General features: G+C 44.8%; 1 protein-coding gene across 1 annotated transcript in view; it reads left to right on the top strand.

The window, feature by feature from the left end:
- Positions 1 to 2007, top strand: part of clcn7 (chloride channel 7) — a 56468-nt gene extending 54461 nt beyond the window's left edge. Inside the window, exon 25 of the mRNA XM_071393145.1 lies at positions 1 to 2007. This exon is cut by the window's left edge and continues 778 nt beyond it. The gene's annotated coding sequence lies outside the window, so the exon portion shown is untranslated.
- Positions 2008 to 8511: the final 6504 nt, after the last annotated feature.

Genomic DNA, 8511 nt, shown 5'->3' with positions numbered 1-8511 from the left:
CCGTTGATAAGTGGCCTTATCGAAAGCCATTATGACGTCACGAGTTTACGATGCATCATAAGGGCTCCTATAGATGCACTATAATGTGTTATACCTGTTGGCGCTCACCTTCTGGCCCTTTAATGAAGTCTCTCCCTGACACAACACGTTAAGCCTGTTGATAAATCTGTTTTGCACTATGTGAAAGAAGGAGAAGGAAGTTTTAATTTATTCTAGACCTGTTTTAAAGTAGTCTGTAGACCACTGGGAGAAGCTGCTGAGCTACAGACTACGAACCTTTATTCATGTGTTCTGTTGTAGACTTCATTCAGTAGGTCAGAATTGCAGGTTTTGTATTTTGCGGAGGTTTCACAACGTGGAATTAGAATGAATGTATTGAAATGAATTAATTGTTATTCATTGATCACTCCTGGTAACAGTTGGACTGCAGTGATCGTGTGTGTCCACTAGGTGGGGTTGTTGAGGTCTGTAGCTTTCGTAGCAGGACCACAGTGGTTGTGGGGATTGAAATGAAGTTTATTTTGACAGTCTATACAACATGTACATGGCCAGGGGTTTCTCCTGACATAACCAGGGAAACCTCTGGGCTCGGGTTGGGCGGTATCCACACTTCCATGCTGTTTCTGTACCATACTGGGGCGTACGTTACTACCAGAAGTCCACACAAAGGACTCTATTTCAAATTATTATTATTATTTTAAACATTTTACAGTATGGAAAATCATACCGTGGGTATTTTGAAATACCCCCGTATACGGTATATCGGCCAAGCCTACTCTGGACCCTCGTTATATACTACTGCCTGTATAGTGATGTTATGGTACCTACCCAGAACTCTGCTTGTGTTCTAGATGGAACTCTATATAGATATATCTCTCTCTGTCTCTGTCTGTCTCTCTGACTCGCTCTCTCCCTCTCTGTCTGTCTGTGACTGTCTGTCTCTCTCCCTCTCTCTGTCTCTGTCTCTCTCTCTGTGTCTTTCGCTCTCTGTCTCTCTCTGTTTGTCTCTGTGTCTCTCTGTCTGTCTCTGTGTCTCTCTCTGTCTCTTTCTCTCTGTGTCTCTGTCTCTCTCTCTCTCTCTCTCTCTCGTAGGGTGCCATTTGGGACACAATTCTTATTTTTTTCTCTAGATGTTTTGCACTCTGACCTCCTACTATAGAAACATATACATTTACATTGTCAATGTAAAAATAAACGCTGTGTTTCCCTGATGTGAAAACATATGTCCATCTGATTGACAACATGCAGACAGGGTGGGCTCTGGTCAAAAGTAGTGCATTATATTGGGAATAGGGTGCCATTTCGGATACAGATGGTCTGTTTGAATTTCAGTTGGTGTGCCAGTCATTGCTGGCCAGGATGCCAGATATGTTTGTTGTGACTGTCTGTGCAGAAGCTGGCTAGTGCAGAGACGGGCCTGGCAACCCGGCTGGATCATTTTAAACAGGGATGACTAATCGTCTCTACAAAAGGTCTGCTGTATTGCCTGGCTACCCAAACTCCCCGACGATTTCTAGAATGGAAATCCATACTAGACCGTCTGATTGGTCCAACCCGTCGGTGTCTGGGACCAGAGCCAGAACAGATGTGGCTATATCTTTGTTTTGATACTCTGATTGGTTAGAGATGATCCAATCGCTGATGACTTTGTTTTGTACATCACCCTTCATTATGACATCACCACAAACTACTTCAACGATGTCATGTGTAATCAGCAAATCAACTAGTTTTTCTAGATATTTCTGACATGATTTAAAATTTGTTTTGACACTTTGCCTCGGTCACTGGATGATTTAGTTTGCATCTGAAATGGCACCCTATTCCCTATGTAGGGCTCTGGTCTGAAGTAGTGCACTATGTAGGGAATAGGGTGCCATTTGGGACGTTGGTTTACTGTCTCTTGTTTTTGTTTGTTTTTTTGTACAGTTCTAGATGTTCAGTAAAGATTTTCCTGTTTTATAACTATTTGAAAACCCCGTTTTGTGAACTAATAAAGTGATGTATTAATATCTGACTCATGTTGTCTCTTAAAGAGAAAACGGACCGCTGTGAGTCGTGGACCAGCTGTGATTAGCAGCGGGTGTCCGTCCCATCGCCTCTGACCACCGAATGTTGGCCCCCATTTTGAATACATTTTCTTGCCGATTCTACATGTTGGACCCAGCAGGTGATTTACTGCGCACCGTCATGTTATTGAATCTCTGACTCTCGTTCTCTCTCCCTCCACCGTGTTCTCTTTGTCACACATGCCACTCCATGTGGTTAAGACACCAAGGGCAAAACAGATGACAAAAGCATTTTATACTGTACTATAAATCAAGAGACTGGCAGAATGGCAAGAAGGACAGAAACCGCTCAGCAGCACAGAGCTGAAGTCAATAAGGAAGTAGTTCATATTTAATAGACCGCAGGAGATGTAAAACACCCACACATCTCAATACATCTCAAACATTTAAAAACAAATCTACATTTTAAGGCCGTTAACCTCACCAGACATTTTAAAGTATAAGAACCAATGTCCCAGGTCATGAAGTGACAGCGGAAACACTGCTGACTATAGACCCGTAACAATGTCTTGTCTACGCGTTAGTTTACATTCTAAATCTACTCGGTAGTTAACATTCATTTTAGAGGACTCCCTGTTCATGCACTCGCATGGATTAGTGCAGGGCTCCCCAACTGTAGGCCCGAGAGGGGGTTTATTTCCCCCCCCCCCCCTCCCAAGTAATAAAATAATATATATAATTATCTATATGCATTTGTATTTATTTTTACCATCAAATCGGCTACAATTTATTTACATTTTGGAAATTTGTTCCCAAGTATTCCCACTCATAATAGAGAGACGTGGTCGTATACAAATGTAAGCAAGGTTTGAAATGATTATGTTTTAGTCAAATATTATATCTGTCGTCAATTTGCAGTTGTAACGGATGTGAAATGGCTAGCTGGTTAGCGGGTACGCGCTAATAGCGTTTCAATCAGTTACGTCACTTGCTCTGAAACCTAGAAGTAGTGGTTCCCCTTGCTCTGCAAGGGCCGTGGCCTTTGTGGAGCGATGGGTAACGATGCTTCGTGGGCGACCGTTGTTGATGTGTGCAGAGGGTCCCTGGTTCGTCCCCTCGCCCCGACACGGGCGCGGTCTAAAGTTATACTGTTACACAGTGTACAAATGATTTGTAATTATGTGTGTTCATAAATTCATTCTGGAGTGCCAGAGTGCTCTCTGTGTGTTTTGTAAATTCAGAGCGCTGTCAGATTGTCGGTTCAGAGCGTTTCATTCTTGGATGGAATATGTGAGCGGAGCGTGCCCGATTTGTATGGAGTCTGGAGTGAGATTCCCAAAGGCTGGATCGTCGGCCTTCTCAACCTTCCAATTTAGGTCCAGCAGCGAGGCCCTGCCCAGCAGCGAGGGAATGTCCTGCCCAGCAGCGAGGGAATGCCCTGCCCAGCAGCGAGGGAATGCCCTGCCCAGCAGCGAGGGAACGCCCTGCCCAGCAGCGAGGGAACGCCCTGCCCAGCAGCGAGGGAATGCCCTGCCCAGCAGCGAGGGAATGCCCTGCCCAGCAGCGAGGGAATGCCCTGCCCAGCAGCGAGGGAATGCCCTGCCCAGCAGCGAGGGAACGCCCTGCCCAGCAGCGAGGGAACGCCCTGCCCAGCAGCGAGGGAACGCCCTGCCCAGCAGCGAGGGAACGCCCTGCCCAGCAGCGAGGGAACGCCCTGCCCAGCAGCGAGGGAACGCCCTGCCCAGCAGCGAGGGAACGCCCTGCCCAGCAGCGAGGGAACGCCCTGCCCAGCAGCGAGGGAACGCCCTGCCCAGCAGCGAGGGAACGCCCTGCCCAGCAGCGAGGGAACGCCCTGCCCAGCAGCGAGGGAACGCCCTGCCCAGCAGCGATGGCACGCCCTGCCCAGCAGCGAGGGCACGCCCTGCCCAGCAGCGAGGGAACGCCCTGCCCAGCAGCGAGGGAACGCCCTGCCCAGCAGCGAGGGAACGCCCTGCCCAGCAGCGAGGGAACGCCCTGCCCAGCAGCATCCATTTGTAGTCTGCTACAGCCCCTTGCTTTAGCTGTCATGGAGTAAGCTAAATATTTTAATAAAGAAACCGATAAAACACACAGGTGCTAAATCGATGTGTCTTACAAAGATGAGTAGCAAGAAAGGGAGTGTGGAATCTGAAAATAAATAACTAAGTGTGTATGTGTAGCGTTTAAATATTTATAAACAAAAAATCCGATCTCTTAAACTTGTTCTATTATCTATAGGATAGGCCATAACTGATTTTAGCCCAATAGACCTGCATATTCCCAGCTTTCTGTTTTGATTGGGTTGTTTTTGCCTAAAAGCCTTTAGGCCTACCTATAGATCAAATAACTCTGCATCTCTGCCCAGCCTGGATAGAGCGGCCAAAAGGGTGTTAATCATCCCCAGTGGCTCTGAAAGTGAGGAGAGGATGTTCTCCATCGCTGTCCTGCTCTCCAGACACCATCACATGAGCCTGTAGACATACTGGTTAAAATCCTGGTTCTAAAAATGAATTCTGAAATTAAATTCAATGGCACTAGTAAGTTATTTTTGTTTCATTTGTATTTAATTCTAAGTAAGTCAGAGCCCATACGTGCAATTTATAGACCATAATGATTTAATACAATAAAATGTTGTTTAGGGTACTAGGGGGTAACTAGCCCCCTCCACCTGTAATTCACATTAACACCACAAGATGTCACAATTATTTCCCCTACACTTGTCCTGGCTGACACTGCTCTCGCTCAACAAAACATTTCAAGAGTCATCCCAACTTTTGGAGATATTTCAACAAAATGATTTGGTGGTAAATTTATATTTATTTTTTGTAGTTGTACATATTCCCATTAAGTTGGATCTATACTTTTTAAAATGTTAAATATACAAGTAGGAAAGCCCTAAGATAAATAATCCACTTTTTTTGAGAGAAAAAATGTAGATAAGTTTTTTGTAAAGTAGTAATATGTTGGATGAGTGTGTTTGGGGCAACTTGCCACCCCCTCCCCTCCTGGCTAGTTACCCCTTTATGGTTATACATGTGATTCTACCTGCCATTTAGACAATGACGAGCACCGTTAGGGATAGTTTCTGCTAACTTACTAGTTAGCGACTTCACTAGCGGTAAATGCTAGCTAATTAGCATTAGCTGCTAAGAGTGCTAGCTAGCAACCTTACTACCAGATCGTCTGAGGTAAAATACATTAAAAAGATAACATAACTTCATTGCAGTTGTAAATGTTTCCACTAGTGACTGATAGCTTTAGAGGTAATGTTACTTTATAGCCTTTTAGCTATTTAAATAGCATTTTATAGATAGCTAGCTACGTTTTTGAGGCTATTTTATATAGCTACGTTTTTGAGGCTATTTTACATAGCATTTTATGTCATATAGCTAGATAGTTAGCTACGTTTTTGAGAGCGCTTTTCAACTGGGATCTGTCCCCCTGTTTTCAGTCACAGGTGGGGACTGGATTAGGTGTGAGCAGTGCTGGACGTGGTCTCATGTGTTGTGTTCACATTTTTCCTGGGGACAGCTTTATTTGTGACCAATGTACGAATTAGAATCGTCCAATAGCAGAGCATAAGAGAGCTGCCACATCAATGTCACACTGAGTTCATTAAGTTATTGTTATTAAATGTTATATTCCAATGTTATTTAATGTTATTAGTTATATTCCAATATTATATTCCAATTCATATTTTGTTTGTATGAATTTAAAAACAACTATTGAAAACCTTTTGCTCCTGAATGTCATTTTAAAGACTGTTGGGATTTAAAATCTTACATTATTCACTAATCATATTTAGTGTTATTGTACATAATGGACTGTCTGGGAAATGAGCAACACAGAAAGAACATAGTAAATGAATGTGGAGGTGAGTTAAAAAGAGGGACTTTACATCACATCTCCTCATAGTGTGGATATTAATGGTGAATATACAGGTGAGTTATAAAGAGGGACTTTACATCACATCTCCTCATAGTGTGGATATTAATGGTGAATATACAGGTGAGTTATAGAGAGGGACTTTACATCACATCTCCCCATAGTGTGGATATTAATGGTGAATATACAGGTGAGTTATAGAGAGGGACTTTACATCACATCTCCTCATAGTGTGGATATTAATGGTGAATATACAGGTGAGTTATAGAGAGGGACTTTACATCACATCTCCCCATAGTGTGGATATTAATGGTGAATATACAGGTGAGTTATAGAGAGGGACTTTACATCACATCTCCTCATAGTGTGGATATTAATGGTGAATATACAGGTGAGTTATAGAGAGGGACTTTACATCACATCTCCCCATAGTGTGGATATTAATGGTGAATATACAGGTGAGTTATAGAGAGGGACTTTACATCAGATCTCCTCATAGTGTGGATATTAATGGTGAATATACAGGTGAGTTATAGAGAGGGACTTTACATCAGATCTCCTCATAGTGTGGATATTAATGGTGAATATACAGGTGAGTTATAGAGAGGGACTTTACATCACATCTCCTCATAGTGTGGATATTAATGGTGAATATACAGGTGAGTTATAGAGAGGGACTTTACATCACATCTCCTCATAGTGTGGATATTAATGGTGAATATACAGGTGAGTTATAGAGAGGGACTTTACATCACATCTCCTCATAGTGTGGATATTAATGGTGAATATACAGGTGAGTTATAGAGAGGGACTTTACATCACATCTCCTCATAGTGTGGATATTAATGGTGAATATACAGGTGAGTTATAAAGAGGGACTTTACATCACATCTCCTCATAGTGTGGATATTAATGGTGACATGTGCAACACCACACCCCCCCCCCCTATTTTATTTAAATCATTAAAATAAGACAACTAGACTTAGCATTTAAGTATTACTTACTAAAGAATGTCTAAATAAAAGTGATTTAAATGTATTTTAGCACACTTGTGTGAACCGCTATGCCATGACCTTCTACATCTCTAATGCCAAGTGTTCAGAGCTGTCATCCAGGCAAAGGGTGGCTACTTTGAAGAATCTAAAATCTAAAATATATTTTCATTTGTTTAATAACACTTTCTTTTGGTTACTACATGATTCCATATGTGTTATTTCATAGTTTTCATGTCTTCACTATTATTCTACAATATAGAAAATAGTAACAATAAAGAAAAACCCTTGAATGAGTAGGTGTGTCCGAACTATTGACTGGTACTGTATGTACACACACACACACACATATATATCTGTGCATATACACACATACAGAGAACCAGGAATGTGTTTTCAGAAAAGCCCTGATTCAACAAGACCTGAGACATGTAATTACAACCACCGCCTCTACACACACACACACACACGTTTTGGGTATTTCTCATACTTTTGCTCCGAAGCGTTGCCGTGTGTGTGTGTGTGTGTGTGATCTATGCCATGCCCCAGGGTAAGGTTTTTCTCCAGTCTCAGCGTTTCTCTGGTCTTTCATGTCTCCCTCCTCTGTTCACTCCTCCGCTCTCTCCCTCTCTCTCCCTCTCTTTATCTGTGAGCTCAGATAAGGGTAGGAGAAGGGACACACACACACTCTTCTCCCTCTTCCCCTCGCCTCTCCTCTCCCTCGCCCCCCGCCTCTCCTCTCCCTCTCCCCCCGCCTCTCCTCTCCCTCTCCCCCCGCCTCTCCTCTCCCTATCCCCCCCGTCTCTCCTCTCCCTATCCCCCCATTTGACTCTCCTCTCCCTATCCCCCCATTTGACTCTCCTCTCCCTATCCCCCCATTTGTCTCTCCTCTCCCTATCCCCCCGTCTCTCCTCTCCCTATCCCCCCATTTGACTCTCCTCTCCCCCCGTCCGTCTCTCCCTATCCCCCCGTCCGTCTCTCCTCTCCCTATCCCCCCATCCGTCTCTCCTCTCCCTATCCCCCCATCCGTCTCTCCTCTCCCTGTCCCCCCATCCGTCTCTCCTCTCCCTATCCCCCCATCCGTCTCTCCTCTCCCTATCCCCCCATCCGTCTCTCCTCTCCCTATCCCCATATCCGTCTCTCCTCTCCCTATCCCCCCATCCGTCTCTCCTCTCCCTATCCCCTTATCCGTCTCTCCTCTCCCTATCCCCCCATCCGTCTCTCCTCTCCCTATCCCCCCATCCGTCTCTCCTCTCCCTATCCCCCCATCCGTCTCTCCTCTCCCTATCCCCCCATCCGTCTCTCCTCTCCCTATCCCCCCATCCGTCTCTCCTCTCCCTATCCCCCCATCCGTCTCTCCTCTCCCTATCCCCATATCCGTCTCTCCTCTCCCTATCCCCATATCCGTCTCTCCTCTCCCTATCCCCCCATCCGTCTCTCCTCTCCCTATCCCCATATCCGTCTCTCCTCTCCCTGTCCCCCCATCCGTCTCTCCTCTCCCTATCCCCATATCCGTCTCTCCTCTCCCTATCCCCTTATCCGTCTCTCCTCTCCCTATCCCCTTATCCGTCTCTCCTCTCACTATCCTCCCGTCCGTCTCTCCTCTCCCT

This window comes from Salvelinus alpinus, chromosome 1 (assembly GCF_045679555.1).
Source record: "Salvelinus alpinus chromosome 1, SLU_Salpinus.1, whole genome shotgun sequence".
Classification (NCBI taxonomy): domain Eukaryota; kingdom Metazoa; phylum Chordata; class Actinopteri; order Salmoniformes; family Salmonidae; genus Salvelinus; species Salvelinus alpinus.
The sequence above is the reverse complement of the archived record's forward strand: the minus strand, read 5'-3'. Positions and strand labels throughout refer to the sequence as shown.